Source organism: Manis javanica, chromosome 1 (genome assembly GCF_040802235.1).
Source record: "Manis javanica isolate MJ-LG chromosome 1, MJ_LKY, whole genome shotgun sequence".
NCBI classification, from domain to species: domain Eukaryota; kingdom Metazoa; phylum Chordata; class Mammalia; order Pholidota; family Manidae; genus Manis; species Manis javanica.
The window spans coordinates 92,532,121-92,550,656 of NC_133156.1; the positions used below are offsets into that span (position 1 = coordinate 92,532,121).

At 42.9% G+C, this 18,536-nt stretch overlaps 1 long non-coding RNA gene across 1 annotated transcript in view; it reads left to right on the top strand.

The window, feature by feature from the left end:
• LOC140849051 (uncharacterized) overlaps positions 1 to 16,742 on the top strand; it is a 40,827-nt gene extending 24,085 nt beyond the window's left edge. The window contains exons 2-4 of the long non-coding RNA XR_012130519.1: positions 12,404 to 12,521; positions 15,874 to 16,034; positions 16,448 to 16,742. This is a non-coding gene — a long non-coding RNA (uncharacterized lncRNA). The remainder of the gene's footprint in view (positions 1 to 12,403; positions 12,522 to 15,873; positions 16,035 to 16,447) is intronic.
• The last annotated feature ends 1,794 nt before the right edge of the window (positions 16,743 to 18,536 follow it).

Consider the following 18,536-nt stretch of genomic DNA (forward strand, 5'->3'; position numbering starts at 1 on the left):
CCTTAGAACCAAAGTTTTTTGGGCTTTGGCCATTTCCTGCCAGTTTTCTTTCCACTCATGTTTTTGTATTAAAAATAGCTCAGTGGTTAAACAAATATAATATATTCAATCATGAGGAAAGAAAACTGTGTGAAGGACTCCAGCAAGTGTTCTTTCCATAATGAGTGTTCACTCTTTTATCTGTTGAGATGCAGGATCTCCCATGCCTGGGATTTGGTCTTATCAGCATTCCTAATTGCTGGAAGGGGAAGGTCATCAATGTTGACATTGATTCTCACAGATACTGGCTCTGTACCTCTAATAACATCCAGTCAGATGGAATGAGAAAAAAGATTAATATTGCTGAGTATCCACTATGTGCAGGCAAGGTATCAGATCTTTAGAACAATCCTAAGAGGAAAGTACAACTGACTTCATTCTGCAGCCGGTGGAAGAGAGTATTACCATCCCAATCCAAGACTCTCTCCCATTGCCCTGATCATTTTTGCTACACTGTGCTGCCTTGTTATCCATTTAAATATATATTATATTGTGCCTGATGTGTGTGGGATATATGACCTTAAAGTTGACATCATTCTCAAGGGCTTTGCAGTTGAGGGGGAGGATCAAACAAGAGCCATCAAACTGAGCGACAAGGGCTGTCCTAGAGATGTGTCCTGGGCTCTTAAGAGCCCAGAGGAGAGACAGCTAAATCAGATTTCAGGGGTTGCCTGGTGATGGTCAAGGGCAATTTCTTAGAAAGAAAAGCCCTGACCTGAGTTGAATGACAACTTGGAATTAAGCAAATAAAGGAGCAGGGGCAAGGCTTTTTAGGCTAAGGGAACACTACCTGTTCAGGGAATTGCAAACATGCTTTTTTCACTGTGGCTAAAGCAACCGTGAATGTTGGTAGGGCTGCCAGATAAAAATACAAGATGCCCACTTAGTCTGAATTTCAGATAAACTATGAATAATTTCTGAATATGTGCCATGGAAATTTAACTGGTGTCTTCATTTTTATTTGCTAACTCTGTCAGCTGTAGTATAGGGAGTAGCAGAAATAAGGCCAAGTAGGTACGCAGAGGCTAGCCATGGAGGAACTCAGCAAAGGGCTTGAACTTTATCCTGAAGGTCATCAAGTGCCATCTGTGGACCTGAAACAGGGGAATGTTATGATCAGATGTGCTATTTTACAAAAGTGAGGAAAACAGGTAGGGCTGGGCTAAGGTAGGAAGCAGGAAACCAGTTAGAAGGCGTGGGAACTTGTTACTCCTCCTCTTAAATCCATTTCTCTCCCTTCCTTAGTAAGAAAGTTGTAGCTAGGCCCTGGCTTCCCAGCTAAAGACTACTTTCACAGTCTCCTTGGCCACCATGTGTGTCCAGTAGATCTGAACGGAAGTGTTATGCACTGCTCATCAGCTTTGTCATTAAAATGATTGGGCATGAGCTCTTTTCCTTTCTCCTCCCTTAAGTTAGAATTTGGATGTGTGGGAAGTCAGCCATAACCAGATGGACAGGGACCACACCCTTGGGTCTAGGGGATGGTGGAGCAATGGGGAGAAAGGAACCTAAGCCCTGAGTGACCTTGTAATGCAGAAATGCTGATCTACCCTGGATCACCCACCCTGCTCTCCACTGCTACTCCAGAGAGAATAGACTTCTCCATTGTTGGAATTTCTGCAGTTTTGAGTCTCTTGTTTTGGTATTTTTGTTTGTATCCTAACTCTTAAAGAAGGCAAGTATGAAGAATCGAGTAAGAAAGAAAATATTTTCATTTAGATGCAGTAACTTTGCAGAGATTCTAAAAGTCTAACATTTTATTTTTGCTGTACCATATTTTAATTACCAATATTTTTATTATATTATGAGGTTCTCTTAGATTTAATAATTCATGAATATAATTGAAACTGGGAAATTAGAAAGAGGATGGGGCAGAGGGAAGTACTTCAAACCTTTTTGCTTTGAAGGGGAGGGCACTGAATTTGGCTCAGTCATTTCAGAGCCCAGCATTAGCATTACCAGTGATGACTAGATGTGTCCATAGTGGTCTACCCTTATCTTTTGGAATTATCAAATGAAAAACTCCATGGTTATAGCTGAATATGTTCACAATAAGCAAAAGAGATGAGGAATCTGTGGTCACCTGAAGCTCACAAATGTAGAAGGTGCTTTTCCATCACTCCTAAAAGCATGTTAAAAGACAAATAAAAAACAAACAAATAAAACCCCTGAGCCATGGTTTACCTTCCAAATTATTTCAGAAGGGTAAGGGTTTTGTTTTAAAGAGTATAAAAATGTTTATTTTAACCATGTATTAAAATTTTCTATATACCCAAAGCAATCTACAGACTCAATGCAATCCCTAACAAAATTCTAATGATGTATTTCACAGAAATAGAACAAACAATCTTTAAATTTCGATGGACTCAAGAAAGATCCAGAATAGCCAAGGCAATCTTGAGAAAGAAGAACAAAGCTGGAGGCATCACACTCCCTGGTTTCAAACTATGTTACAAAGCTAAAAATAATTAAAGTAGTATGGTATTGGCATTAAAAACAGACACATAGATGAGTGGAACAGAATAGAGAGCCCAGAAATAAATCCAATTAATTTACCAAAGGAGCCAAGAATATACAATAGAGAACAGACAGTCTCTTCAATAAATGGTATTGGGGAAACTTGATAGCCACATGAAAAAGAATGAAGCTGGATCACTATCTTACCTCATACACAAAAATTACCTCAAAATGGGCTAAAGACTTGAACAGAAGACCTGAAACCATAAAACTCCCAGAAGAAAACATAGGCGGTAAGCCTTGACATTAGTCTTGGTGATGACTTTTTGGGTTTGACTTGAAAAGCAAAGGCAACAAAAGCAAAAATAAACAAGTGAGAACAAATCAAACTAAAAGCATCTGTATAGCAAAGGAAACTATCAGCAAAACAAAAAGGGAAGAAAATATTTGCAAATCATATATCTGGTAAGGGGCTAATATCCAAATATATAAAGAACTCATACAACTCAATAGCAAAAAACCCAATCCAATTAAAAACTGGGAGAGGATTTGAATAGATATTTTACCAAAGAAGGCCTACAGATAGCTAACAGGTACATGAAAGGTGCTCTCCACATCACCAATCATCAGGGAAATGCAAGTCAAAACCATTATGAGCTATCACCTCACACCTGTTAGAATGGCTATTAATAAAAAGATGAGCAGTAACAAGTAGTGAAAGGAATTGGAAAAAGGGAACACTTGTGCACTGTCAGTGGAAATAGAAATTGGTACAGTCACTAAGACAATAGTATGGAGTTTCCTCAAAAATTAAGAGTAAAACCACATGATCCAGCAATTCCACTTCTGGGTATTCATCCAAGGAAAATGAAAACACTGATTGAAAAGTTATTGGCACTCTATGTTCTTGCAGCATTCTTTATAATAGCTGAGATATGGAGACAATCTATCTATCAATAGTTGAAGGATAAAGAAAATGTGTATATACTAAAAGACTGAGCTCATAGTTACAGAGATTAGACTAGTGCTTGCCAGAGGCAGGAGGTGGGGGGGGGGCAAGGAGATCAAAAGGCACAAATTTTCAGTTATAAAATAAATGAATACTGGAGATGTAATGTACAGCATTGTCACTATAGCTAAAAATACTGTACTGTATGTTTGAAAGTCTCTATAAGAAAGTAAATCTTACAAGTTCTCATCACAAGAAAAAAATTTTGCAACTGTGTATGGTTACGGATGTTAACTAGACTTATTGTGGTGATCATTTTATAATATATATCAAATCATTATGTTGTACATCTGAAACTATTATGTCAATTATACCCAGAAATAATAAAACATAAAAATTGTTATAAAAATTTTTATGCCTTTACCTATATATAAAAAAGGTAAACATCATTTTAACATATCCACAAGAGGTGTTTCATTAGAAATGGTAAAAAGTGGTTTTATGCACCAATCTTTAATGAAACATAATTAACTGCCTACTTGCCAAAAATGGTTTTCAGTCTTCTTGACCAACTTTTAGTTGCTTTAATTAGCATTAGACTCAGCTAAAAAATGACAGAAAACTCCATCATCATTAGGAAGCCAATCTCCTACTATCCTTGTACTCTGACACCCTCTATTTGGCTTCTTCCCCATGGTCTGAAATAATTGCTTGAGATCCAGTCATCATGTCCATATGCTAGATAGCCTGACCTTTCTGGAAGTTATACATGACACTGTACTTACATCCCCTTAGCTAGAACTTAGATACATGACTACTTCTCTCTATAAGGGAAGTTGCGAAGTGTGGTGTTTATTTTGGGACTATGCATCTAGCTAAAACAGGACATCCATTGCTAAAAAAAGAAGAAAACAGGCAGAGGCCACTAGGAGTGACAGTTAGTGTCCTCAGGGGTAGGAAGATATAAATACTCATGAGGAAATGCTTTTTAAAATTATGCTATAATATGATGATGACTTTCCTAAAAAGGTCAAGAGGCTCTCATTTAATACTCTAGGGCACAACATTGCCACTGTCAGAATGGGGAATAATTTCCCCAAGAGAGGCAATACTTAGTGGGAGACAGGAGTGGATTTTCAGAACAGAATCAGGCCCAGGTCTAGCCTGGTAGGGTCAGTGATCAGGTAGAAGAAATGCAGCCTCCTTCACAGCACTTTCCAGCACCAGCTGCTCTGGTCACCTGCTTCTTATCTCTTGGAATCAGGACAAATTGTGAGTTTTGATGACTTGAAATGTGAGAACTATGGGGAATTTAAAGGAGCCTGCAGTATTTAAAATCAAATGAGCATATTAGTGTAACAAAACACATTTGTATCTTCTAAAAGTTGGAATGGCTAGTTAATCCCCACTCACTTTGCTGTGTGTCCACCTCAGTGGTGGGCCAAGGGCTGTGTATTTCCTAAGGCAGAGTTGATTCCATTGAAAATCAAGATGAATGGTCAGAAATGAAATTATACCTTCAGTTGTTAGTGAAAAATTGCTTTTAAATGAATCTTACACTCACCCCAGATTAAACTATCACTTGAAAACTGACTCATTCGTTTGCTCATTTGCTAGGTTAGGTATTGCTTGGATGTCTCTGAGTCCTTGGCAGACATAGAGATGAACTTGAAAATCTTGGTCAATCTGATATATTTGCAGGTGTCCGTGGTTTCTAGCAACACTAAGTTCCTTGGTTGAGAAAGCAGTGTGGTGGAGAAGGCAATGAGTTAGCAAATCTGAGTTCAAGTCAGCCCTCGTATACTCTTAGGCAAGTCTCTTAATCTTTTTGGGTCTTAATTCTCTCAACTGTATGATTTATGGTTGAGTTAGACAAGGGGCCTCAAGTCAAATTCCTGCAATGGCTAGGCATGTAACATAAATAAAGGAAGTGGACCTGGCTTAAGAATCAGAGGCAAAAGCCTGTTTCACTTTTCTCTTATCCCAGGTTTAATAAAATCAACAGTGTGAGTCCAATACTGAATGGTCATCAACACGCAGCTGCTAAATCAGAAAAGCCACAGGGAACAGTGGGGGCTGGAGTGACCTGAAGAGGACAGGCCCCTTCCAGGCCAGACCTGTTTCTTGCTTCGTAGGAATAAGGGCTAAATGCTGCCAGGTCTTATGAATTTTTAAGAAAATTGAGAAATATGGACTGTTTTTCCTATGTGAAATGTTCAGATTTCCTCATAACGGAGCAACCAATTAAACACTTTTAAAAATCCTATGCAAGTTAATCTTGCATAGCCCAAACTAAAACAGATTGGGTTTATAGGGATGTCCATTTGTGATGTCTGGGTCACACTGTAGTCAGGGGAACAGTAGTTCTAAGGTTGAGATTTCTGGATCCACTCAGAGCTTGAGCAGGTCAAGCTGCCCAGAAATTGCACCAGTAAGTTTTGTGAGTGTGCATTTCTGGTGTGAGAGGATTCATGAATTTCATCAGAGTCAAGACCAGCAAACTTTAAAGATCCACCAATGGCCTAGCACAGGTTTGCTGCCTACTTTGCAGAATGCCAAACGATGATGATGTAATCAGATACTTCATTCACTCACTCATCCATTCAATAATAGTTCTGAAATGTTTACTACCTTTGAGGTATCTTCTAGGCACCAAGAATATAGAAGTGAAAAAAACAAAGTCTGTTCTTAGAAATGTCCCATTCTAGTGGAGGGACACAGATACTATCTATAAAAGCATAAAAGGTACCTATTATGTCAGGTGGTACCGGCCATCTAAGCTAAGAGAAGGGAAAGTGGCAGGGTGGGGCGGAGGGGCCTTCTAGAAGGAGAAACAGGAAAGGCCTCTCCGTTATGATTTTACCTGGGCAGAGACTGGAACTGAGGTAAGGAAGCAAGCTAAGCAATTTTCTGGAAAGAGCCTTTCTGAGGAGAGTGAGGAAAAGACAAAGGCCCAAGGCAGGCATATAAAGTGGTCTATTGGTGGACTAGCAAGATTAAGCTTAAAGTTATATACCTAGTAGGGGGGGTGGTTAAAGGAAGGCTTTGATATCTTTCTTTATAAAACAAAGAGTTCCTTCAAATTTTTGTAACAATTCTCTATTTATATTGATAAAACCCAGTTTAGAAGCAGATCTGAGAAAAGAGATGAACACCCACCCTTGGCCGGGGCCATAAACTGGCTCCATCTGTCCTGAGAGCTGTCTAGTAAATGTAAAAAGGGCTATAAAACTGCTCACACCCATTGACTCGGTCACTTCACTTTGTGGACTATTTGTCCAAGGCAAAAGGGTCAGGGGAACCAACAAGATCCAACTCTACTGAGATGTCCTTAGCAGGGCCTTGTACAACACAAGCAAACAATTCCAAGTACTCTTAATCCTCAAAAATGGAATAAAAATAAGCAAAACTAAATGAATTTCCACATGCTTAGATTCTATAGAGCTGTTAAAATGACACAGAACAATATATTAATGAGGGGAAATGTATGATATGCAAAATGTAAAATAGAAAAAACAAAATACAAAGATACTGTATATTTATGCTGATCAAAATTATGGAAAAGGTATTGCACATTAACAAAGACCAAAAGATAACTAATACAGAGAGATACAAAAAAAAAAGCTATTGTCCAGTCAGCTCTCTTTTTGGGTAGAGTTGCTTACATTCACAATGGATCTTTAATTTTTTTCTGCTGTTGGGTTGTACACCAGATTTTTTCAAAGCTGAGGTTTACCACCTGTGAAGTACCATCCCTGTGTAACATGGCTGAAAGGGCCGGGCTCCCCTGCAGACCCTGGGCTTACTGAGCAATGGTGAGACATGCAGGGTCCACAGGGGCACATCTGGCTTGCACTGTAACTGAAGCTATGGAGCAGCTTTCTGGCAGGGTTTTAGTATCTGCGCTACAGGCAGATTCACTGACTGACACAGAAAACCGGAGGCCACTCTGGTGGAGGCCGCTAGAACTATAAGCTGCCATTTCATGTGTGGAGCATGTAAAAAAGCAGAAAGTTCTCACTTCCCACACCCTTCCTGATGCACCCCAGCATCTCGTTTCATAGTTGTCTCCTTGTGGAGAGAAAGGGTGCCCCAGCTTACAGAGTTCCAAAGCAAAATATTCTCTAGTCTGGGCTGAACTTTGAGATACATTTTTGTCATTCCTGTCGGGGTCACCTCTTCAGAGAGGGCTTCCCCAGTCGTCCCATCTATAGCAGCTCCCACCCAGGAGGGAGGACACATCGCCCCTTCTGTGCTCTGTTAGTCCCGCACACCGGCTTACAGAATCCTGCCAACTTACCTGTTCACTGGCTTGTTGCCTGTCTTTCCCATAATGATGCAGGCTCCTCAAGGACCAGGAGGGTGCTGGCTGCTGTAGCTCCCACTGGCACTTGCAGTGATTTCTGGTGAACAGTCATTCCCTGGTATTTTTTTTTCATAATTTAATAAACAACCTTGCAACAATTGGTAATTTGGGGTCTTTGGACCTCTCACACTGGAAAATGAAGCTAGAAACTTGGCTGCTAGGTTTGTTAGAATCTCAACAGGCATGGCCTGTCATCTGGGCCCTGGGAAAAGGGTTGCTTTGAGGAAGGAGGGCAGCGTGTTTCATCCTTGGAGAACTTCCCATGTTCCCATACCCGACTCTTTCTTCTTCTCCCTTCCCTCCCCTTTGCTCTGGAGAATGAAGGCTGGCAGTTACCTAAGGATGGTGGACAGGCAGGCACTCTCTCTCCATATCTTTTTCTCTGCAGCTGCAGGTCCCAAGAGGAGAACCACGTGTGTGGAGGGTGCACGGGGAAGTGGTCACTCAGGACAGGCAGATTTGTGGTTGTTCAGTTCTTGCATCATTTTAAACAAATAGCTCACAGAATAGCTCAAGAGAAAAGGGATAACATGTATCCTTCACTCCACAAAACTGGAAATGGCGTCTGATCATCAGGGAGAAGTGAACGGCTGTTGCAATGCCATTATCAACCTGCAGCTGATATCTGCCACGTGGGCATGGAATTGTCTCTCTAGCATATGGTAAAAAAAGTCTGCAACTGACTACCTGGAGCAACTGCTCTGAAATGTCTGACACAGTGTGAAAAGATGAAAAAATGTGACAATTCAAATGGAGGCTAAAAATCCATTTTCTTCTATGGGTTCTTGTTGAGAGTCCAGATTTTCAAGGATTTTTTTTCTGGTTGTTTTCTGACACTTTAACCTGAACTGCTGAAAATATGCATGCCTTTGGTAATAATGGCTTACATTTATTGAAAGCTTTCAATTGGCCTGGCGCAGTTTTGAGCACTTTGCATTAACTCAATAATCCCAAGAGGTTGTCACTATTTTCCTTTTTATTGATAAAATGACTGAGGCACAGAGAGTTAAACAGCTTGTCAGAGGTCATCTGGCTGGAAGTGACAGACCCAGGAAGTGGATCCAGAAAATTTGGCTCCAGCATTCATGCTCTTAACTGTTACTGCTACACTATCTTTAGAAATAGGGACACCTGTAGATTTAGTTTTATTATATAGAATCAAATTACTAATGTAAGGCCTCCTCTGGTGGAGCAAGGCAGTAAGTGTGTTAGAGAAACAAAGGTGATATAGTGCCTCCCTCCAGCTTTTACAGTCTGGTGGAGGAGACAGACACAATACAAGGTGAGCCCTGGGTGCTGTGGGAGGTCAGCCACTAGGGGGGCAGGTAGAGGAGGTCAGGGTAGGCTTTCTGAGCCGGTTATCTCTTACCTGAAAGAAATGAGGTGCAGTGTATGCTGTGACGCACAGCCCACATCCTGCTTTAGGACTGAGGTACTCATTCCCCAGTTTCCCAGAATGTTGTCTGCCAATGACTTACAGCTGAATCCCTCCCCAGGCCTTCCACTTGTCCAAGATTATCCCCCTTCTCAATGGCCCTCATCCAGCTACTCAGTGATGGGGGAAGAAAGGCCCCACCCCCCTTGCCTTAATTTGGTACAATTCTGAAAGTCATTCCATAAGCCAAGCCGCACATGGGATCAGCTGAGACCTCTGCTGCAATTACATCCTGGTTCAACTTTCCCTCTGCCCAGTCCTGCTCTCCTCACTCCTTTGTACATGTTGCTCCCAGAGTGCTCACCAATATGTTTCCTTCACTCAAACCTCTCTCCTAGAGTCTGTTTCTGGGGAGACCTGACCTGAGAAGGCAATCAAGGTGGGAGCCACCTAGGTTGAGGGTGCAGCATGGGCAAGTCTGGGTAGTGTCTACCAGTATGCCATGTGCCAGCAAGATGGAACCACGTGGGTGCAGTGGGAGAGGCAGTGGGACAGGGAGGAGGGACAGGATCACAGAGCCCTGTATGTAGGCTGAAGGGGGTTGGATTGCATCCCTAGACTGTTCATTCATTCATTAAAAAAAAACTAGTTGTATCCCCACTATGTGTAAGGCATGGTCCAAGGCACAGGGGCTATTACTATAGCAAAAAGCTCAAACAAAATAAGGATATCTATCACTGTCTTTCTGTGAGGTTCACGTGACAATAAAGTACTGGCCACAGTGACTGCCATGGTGCCAGGAGCCTAGTACTTGATGGCACCTCTCCCTTCTCCTTTCTCTTTCTGGTGGTAGCTTAGTAGGAGACTGAAGGTTGGAAAGGAGACAGAGGCAGGTAATTAGAGTTTAGAGTGAAATCTGAGAACCTGTGGCTCACATGGAATTCCAGTGGAATGCTGGAGTGAGTTGAACCAGCTTGCAAAAGCCTATTGCTAAGTTTTCACAAATTTTGCCAGCTGTTCTTAACATAGCCATTGCCAAAAGTTAAATTAGGTAAACATAAAGTTAAATAAATTATATTAAAAACAAAGGTGATAAATACTCAGAACATACCACTTCCTAATATTTCACTGCATTTACCATTATGTGTTGTATCTTATGGTAAAAATACTTTATGATGATGAGACTGGGCCTCTGTTCCCAAATCCACATTCAGAGACATTAACTGATGGCTTGAGATCAACCATGGTGGAAGTATTTACACCAAGGAAATCTACAAACACTACATATTTGGAGAGATATTAAACATTTACCAACACAACTCTGGCTACGTTCCTGTGCCTATTGTGTGAAAAATCGAAGCTTTGGGGCAGCTATCGTTCTGAGTAGTGATGTCATACACTTGGTGTTTGGGATTTCTGTATACTGAGGCATTTCAGTGTGGCGGAGGGGTGCGGGTGTGGGAGGCTTCCGCCCAGGAGCCAAACCAGACTCTCCCGTGTAGCAGCTGTATGACTTTGGGTGGATGGCTTATTCTTGCTGTGCTTCGGGTTCTTTTGTAAACAACACTCTCACGTACGGTTGTTGTGAAGATTAAAGAAGATAAATGTGAAGCGCTAGAGTGGTGCCTGACACATCTCAAGGAGGCTATCATTTTTAGCTGTTATTATCGAGTTGGCTGGCAGATGAAAGAGCACTTAAGAAGTCACGCTGGCAGCCCTGACGAGTCATGACAGCTCAGCAGTCCCCAGCCTTGCTCCAAGGGTAAGGCCGATGAAGGGTGGTGAGCCTTCTTTAAACCTCCTGGCAGGGCCTGGTTCTCCGTCCTGGAGCTCCCACCTGCCCAGGGTGTCTGTCATCACAGTTCATACCCCGTTATCCTCTCCTGCTTCCTGTTCGTCTTCCCCAGCTAGACTGGGGCTGTCCTCTCCACCCTGCATGCCCCCTGCAGCCAGCACAGTGCCAGGAACAGGGCAACTGTTTGAGAAATACTGTTGAATAAATGTCTCAAATGAATGCTTATTTGCCTATTTGGGGACTCTTCCAGGTAAAGCTCTGTGAGGGCAGGGACTGGGCCTATCTTCCTAAAACCACAATGTTTGCTTGGTGCCCAGCGTGGAAACAGATACATGGTAAACACACTTACCCTTGAATAAATTAGCAATAAAATGCAAGGATGCTGACACTCTTCCTTCTATTTTAGAGCTTGGCTTTCTCTCTGTTGCCTAAAAGGACAAAAGTGAGAATATTGAGGGAGTAACATCAATGCTGGGCCAGTCCTGTACATGCTAATACTACATATATCCTAGTGGTAGAGACTATGGGCTTTAGAATCTGATTGACCTAGGTTTGAATTTTGCTGGTCACTAACCAGCTGTGTGTCCTTGGGCAAGTTACTTTACTTCTCTGAGTCTCAGTTTCCTCATCTGAAAAATGAAGATGATAATATACCTCCTCGGTTATAAAATAAACATTTCAAAATAATTTATTATAAATTACCCAGGGTAAAAATAAAATCATACAATAATTTATTTTTAATTAAATAAAATTACCTTAATTATCAATAGAATGAATTATAAAATAACTTTTAAGTAAATTAATAAAAGTAATGTATGTGAAGCACTAAGACCCATAGATGGAGCTCAACCAGTGGTAGCCATTGTATCATAAGGAAGTCTTGGAAAAAAGAGTGTCTCCTTCTCAAGGAAATTAATTTCCTTTGTAACCAATTAAGGGTAAGCTGCTTTTTATGAAATTTTTTAGTGATGTTGGCATTAATTAATGCTTGTGCATCAAAGGACCTCATTAGAACATAAGACTTACCTTATATCATTCAGCCCTTTCGAAGGGGGATATTAGTATCCCTGTATTCCAGATGAGGCACTGAGACTTAGAGAGGTTAATGAGCTTGCCCTGGACCACACAGCTTACTAGTGGAGAAGCTGGGGTTTGAATTCAGGTCTGACTGAGTCCAGAGACCGAGAGTTCCTAACTCCTGGTGGTGATGCGTCTCCTTTACGACCTCCCATGTGTCCCCCATGGGGCCTGCCCAGTGCGGTTCTCCAGACAGGGGGTCATTGGCTTTCCATGGAATCTTCCTGTGTGCAGGGATCACGTAACACAGCCCGTGTTCCACCCAGTGAATTATTCATTTCCTCCATGTCTGTTTTGTTGGCTTCAGCTGCTGGGAATAGTTGCTCTTTGGTCTCTGTTTTTTAGTCCCAAGGAAGCAGGACTCCTCTGAGTGCTGTTGCCAGAAGCTGCACCTGGGAAGGACTTGGACAACCACTGTGTCTGGAACTTCTCTGATCCAGCAGGATGAATGGCAGAGACCCAGGTAACAGGGCAAGAGGCCGCTCTTGTGGTTAGTGCCAGGTCTGCCAAAGCCTTCACTGTGTGCCCATGGACTGCTGGAGTCAGTAAGGTCCCCGTATCCTTGTATGTGTCCCATTGCTTCTCCTTCCTTTTCTTCCTGGCTGTGGGAGACCCTCCTATGGACCTGAGCATCTGGGTGCTGTGCAGGCTGCCTTTATAGGAAGCAGCACCACAGCTAGGCTTGGGGGTGTGGGTGACTCACTTGGAGTTGCTGTGAAGGTGACCACAGGCCCAGGCACTAGCCAGGCATGCCTGTGATGATAGAAGCTGGAGGGTACCTGGTCCTGTAAGAAGTCTTCCGAGAGTTAGACGACACCAGGGCTCCACCACATTTGAACAAAATCCAAGGGGATCTGGCTCCATGATCACTCCTCATCCTTGTAGTGAAGGAAAGTGCATACCTGCCTGGAGGAACAGATTTGAGCCTCTCACACTAATCATAGTGACCCCCACTTACTGAGGACTTATTATGTACCAGGTGCTTTGCTAAGCTTTTTATATACATTTTCTCAATACTTACAGACCCCAGTGAAATACAAACTATTGTCATTTCTAATGTACAGTTGCAGAAATGAACACTCAGAAGGACAAGTTTTAGCTTCCTCCATGGCCTTATAGCTGCTGAGTGGCAGAGTCAGAATTCAAACCCATATCTGTGTGAGTCCAAGACTCAGAGGAGTGTTTACCATGAATGAAGCTAATGAAGCTTAAGCCTCAGGGCCCCTTTCGCACGGGTCCCTTCGAGACACTGGGGGAGGGGAACCCTAACACAATGTTCACATGGTCATATGTTCTTTAAAAATTTGCAAAACTAAAAAAAACTCACTAAATTAATAGATTGTCTCCTTAATCAAAAGTACTGTTTCTTTCCAGTCCATCTTCCCTCCCTCAAACTTGCCCTGGTGTTGGGTGGAGCTGAGCATTTGGGGGATCTGGCTAAGAGGAATTCAGGTTGGGGACTTATTCAGTTTGGCTTTGGTGGGATATGCTGAGGTGGCTTGCAATCCCTTCTGTGATTGTTAAGTTACTGCTGGCTGTCCCACTGAGGGAATGGCTTCCTGGAATGTCCCCGCAGCCCACTGTGCCCACTACATCCTCACGACACCAACAGCTGCCAGGGTCATCACAGGCCCAGGTACCTGCCAGGCATGCCTATGACAGTAGGAGCTAGAAGTTACCTGGTTCTGTAAGAAGCCTTGTGAGAGTTAGACAATGCCAGAGCCAGAGGCTGGATTGCATATATGAACGTGGCCTGGTCTTCAGCACAGGAAGTATGTGGGAAGTGGAGAAGCAACAAAAAACTTCCAAAACTAGCAGTAATCAAAACCAACTTTTACCTTTCTATTCTCTCTATAGACAATAATTTCATAAAACTGTTGGCCTGTGAAGAAACAGAGTATGCAGCCAAAAAAATGTATGTAGGAAAAAAAATTAGAAGTGTGTCAGGCAGCTAGTAATGAAAAATAGTGTATTATTTTTCTGCATTTTGTTATGATCTGTGATATTTGTCAGTTTTTAAAACTGTGTAAATTGTGGGAGTTTCTTTTCTCATTCTAAATACTTGCCTTGGTGACTAATTTTTTGTTTATAATTCTGTATAATCTTTCTTAAAGAGGATTCCCTAAACCCAGCATTGACCCTGCCCATTCATGCTCTCAGCAATGGTGGTATTCCATCCCCTGCATACAAACAGTCAGCAGTCTATGGTGTGGGAGGAGAAATGGGGCTTTGAGGTCAGGGATATCTGCGTGTCCTGTGATTTAGAAAGTGTCGCAGATGTCCTTTTCTGGAGGTGGAGGCTGTGGGCGTCTGCTTCCCTGGGCAGCAGGCTGCGGAAGGTGTGACAACACCTCAAAGCTCTGAGCCTGTGGTGGGCAGTGCCCAGTATTCACAAAGACCAAGAGGGGTAGGGCAGCTTACAAACCCCTTAGCCCTGGTCATGTGCGGTGGCTTTCCTTAAAGCCTATCCAAAGTGGAATTTGCTGATGAGATCTCATTGGATGTCTCTTCCAAAGGGTTTTTGGTGCCACCGTAGGAACTAGGATGCTGATGTGGGCAGGTGTAGAGAGGGTGGGGCTGCTGTGCCCGTAACCTGCTTTCTGGCAGCGGACATAGAAATATGCCTGGAGGCAGGTGGCTGCTGGTGCACTCTCAGGGATGGAGCTTCCTGTGTCCCCCATGAGGCCAGACCACAGCGCCTCATTCACTCTGGCCCCAGGGAGCTTGAGCGGCTGCAGACTGCCGTCTGCCTTCCCTGCAGGAACCGGCCTCCTTTGTGGTTTTCACTTCTCCACCTGGTGTCCAGACTGCAAATTACAAGAGATGACAATGCCTGTCCTCCCCAAGGAACAAAGAGACCACGCTAGTTTATACCTAAACCCCAGGAATGGTCCTCCGCCTCCCCACCGCCCCCTGCTCCCCTCGCAGCCAACCAGCGCACAGGCTGTCACAGTCCTGCAGGAAGCCTCAGGGGGCTGCTGTGCTCAGAGGCTCTGGTGCAGGGCAGGGAATGATACCCCATTGACTCCAGGATTAAAGAAAACGGTAGAAAGAGAGCAAGGTCTCATTTGGAACGCTAGTAAACAGGATGGCTGAAGGAGGCAGAGTCACTCGTCTAAGGACAGCCTGACACAATAGCCTCATCGCCTGGCTGACCTTCTGGCTTATGAGTGCAGGGCCCAAGGGTATTCATCAATCTCTGCCATTACGCCCCCTCTGTGAACAGCACACACATGCCAGGGAGCACACACAGCCTGTGCTACTCTCCTGGGTGACCACAGGCACATTTGATCACATTCTGTATACAAAATACACACATGATACAGTTCTACACACAACAGACATACAAAATAAAAAAAGTATTTGAGATAATGTTATGGGCTGAATTGTGTTCCCCTGAAATTCATGTGTTGAGACCCTAACCCTCAGTACCTCAGAAGGTGACTGCCTTTGGAAACAGGATCTTTAAAGAGGCAATTAAGTAAAATAAGGTTATTAGGGTGGGTCCTAACCCAAGGTGCCTTTATTAGAAGAGGAGACTAAAATATGAACATGTACAAAGAGGACGCCATGATGGCCATTTAAAGCCAAGGAGGGAGGCCTCAGAAGAAATTAAGCCTGTCTATACCTTACTCTTGGACTTCTAGCCTCCAGAATTGAGAGAAAATAAATTTCTATTGTATAGATCGCACCAATCTGTGGTACTTTCTTAGAGAAGCCCTAGCAAACGAATGTAGCAAACTGACTGCATCAGACATCAATGAGCAGGAAAAGATATGCCATCCAGACTCATGCTGCTTTGTTCTGACACACAGATTGCTAGGAATGGTCCTTGCCAAACTCACCTGCAGCCCAGCACTTCCAGTGAGTTCCCACACACCATCATCCAGATCCTACAAGGGGATTTTGGGAATCTTCTTTCCCTCCTCATGAAAGCCTCATCATGAAATGGAAAGAAAGGAGAAGGGAAACGATGGTAATTTTCCTTAAATACTGAATAGTTCTAGGTCTGGTGGACTGGGCATTTCCAGTCTGCTGGGGGAAGGAAAAGGACAACAAAGTTGCGACAGCAAAATCAGGATCTAGCCTTGGGGGCAGGACCTGGAGGAAGGGCGAGCAGGCCCCCCCTCCAGAAGGACCAACCTGCAGAGGGGAGTGAGTGCACACCCCCGGGGCAGTGCTGTCAACAGAACTTTTGGTGACCGTACCTGCGCTGGCCCGTGTGGTAGCCACAAGTCATATGGTAACTGAGCACTTAAAATGTGGCTAAATGTGGTGGAAGGATTGAATTCTTAATTTAATTTCAAGCTTAAATAGCTCCTTGTGGTTCCTGTGGTATATGGTTCTAGAGCCATAAAAAGGTCATAGAGTCCTTCTTTTGTCTCTTAGAATTTTGTGTGAAGATCTGATGCTTGGAATTACTGGAATCATCTCATGCCCACGAGGGGACAAAAGGTGAGGATGGCTGATCTGAAGGATGCAAAGTACCTGGGTCTTCAGTGGTGTTGCCAAGCCACATGATTACCAGCCTTGGAATTATCCTATCTCCTTGGTTATGTGAAATAACAATTACCTTTACTAGTACATATATTTGAAGTTGCATCTTCTATTAAATGCAGTCAAAAGTATTCTTTTGAGATTAGCAAATCCATGGCAGACACTCCATGCTCTGCCTCTGATCCCAATGCTAACAATATAGCAGTTTTTTCTCATCATTCTTCTCAAACTGATGTTCCAAACAGCCACTACCAATCAACTGGGGTTAATATGCTAGATGAGAATCTGTTTGCTCTTCCTGCTGTACGGCAAAAGAACACAAGTGTCTGCTTTGCCACAAACTCCCCCGCAACATTTTCTTCCCACTGGTCCTGGCTAACAATCAGAAAGTGTTCCTGTAAAATCACCAGTATATCAATACCCATGACATCAGCCCACAGAAACAATCCAAATAGGCCTGAATCAGGGGAAACAGGTTTCTTCATGCCCAAGGACATTTAAAAAAAAAAACATCTTTTTTAAGGGTCAATTCATACTTGGAAGGAAAGTCAGTCACATGGCAATCTTTATTTGAATATAATGGAGCAAAAAATGCTCTTTTATTAATCTGATGTTCATTAAATATCTTTGCAGCTGTTACATGAATGTTAGGTATCTGGCATATAAATGTATGCACACTTCCACATTTGATAGATTTATGCTGTACATGAGTCATCCCACACGGAGCATGCCCTTTCACAAAGATATGCATGGACGTCTCGGGATGTATGTTAAAACACACTGGGTCAAACATTTTGGCAATTGGGAATCAGACACAGAGGAGCATACCAGAAAGATGAGTTCACAACAGGACCAGCTTTACTTAAGATGAGAACTCCAGAAACCTGAAACAGAATTTATTGGGGTTCACACATGCACCATATATGTACAGTACAATTGGGGTAACTGGAACATTCAAAGCAGCAGGTCTTACAGAGCAGTAAAACCAGAAAAGAAACAAGACGAAACAAAACACCCAAATACCAAAACTAAGGACAGGACCCCTGCCAGGATTTCACTGCAAAGCAGAGTGGATTGTGGGTTTAGCACATGTCCAAAACGGAGATTCATCTGAAAGCAAGAACTCTTCTAGGACTTTATTTACACTATCCAGACATTAGTAAAGGACACATGATCTGTTCATATGTTCCTGGATCACGGTGAGGATACATAACTGCATTTTGGATGCTATGAAAGCACATATCAAGAAAGAATATTTCTTTTTTCTTCTGTTTGATTGGGGACATAGACCCTGTATAATAAATGTATAACAGTAGCAGTGGAAATGAGATTAAGACGATCTGTCCAGTTCTTTCTAGATAGGCCTGGTGAACATCAAAAGCAAGAAAGGAATTTTCTTTTTGCACACCTATGGGTGTAAGAAGGGAGACACTTTGTAACTTCAAATGAGTTTTTGTTTCCCCAGCATAAAATAGCCAATTTACTGTACATTCTCCCTGAGGGAACAATACCCATGCAAAGCAGTGGACCCTCTGCACTGTGGGTCCTGTTTTGAGTCAATACAGAGGCAGAAAGAAACCCTTTGTGTACTGACATGAGGTTGAGCTTGCTAAGTCTTTCCTTCCCTCAGGCTGACCCACGAACCTGCGGGACTCAGTTTGATGGGGCCTGGGTCTGTGCAGGGGGAGGCCATGTGTGGGCCAGGGCTCAGGTAGTGGTATGCAGGCAAAGGACTAACAGCTGTCTGGGAAGAGGAGTCTGATTTGTACCATTTTGTCCATTTCCATGGTGTAAATTTACATGGCTGATTTCAAGCTGCAAATGTGGTTTCATTGAACCTGGGGTTGGGAAGATATGCACAGTGACACATCATTACACAGCATTTCTATCATACAGGTACAATATGCATGTACTACCACAGGGCATACATAAGGCTAAAATGTAGTGAAATAATGAGAAAGTGATGAATGTTGAAAATTTA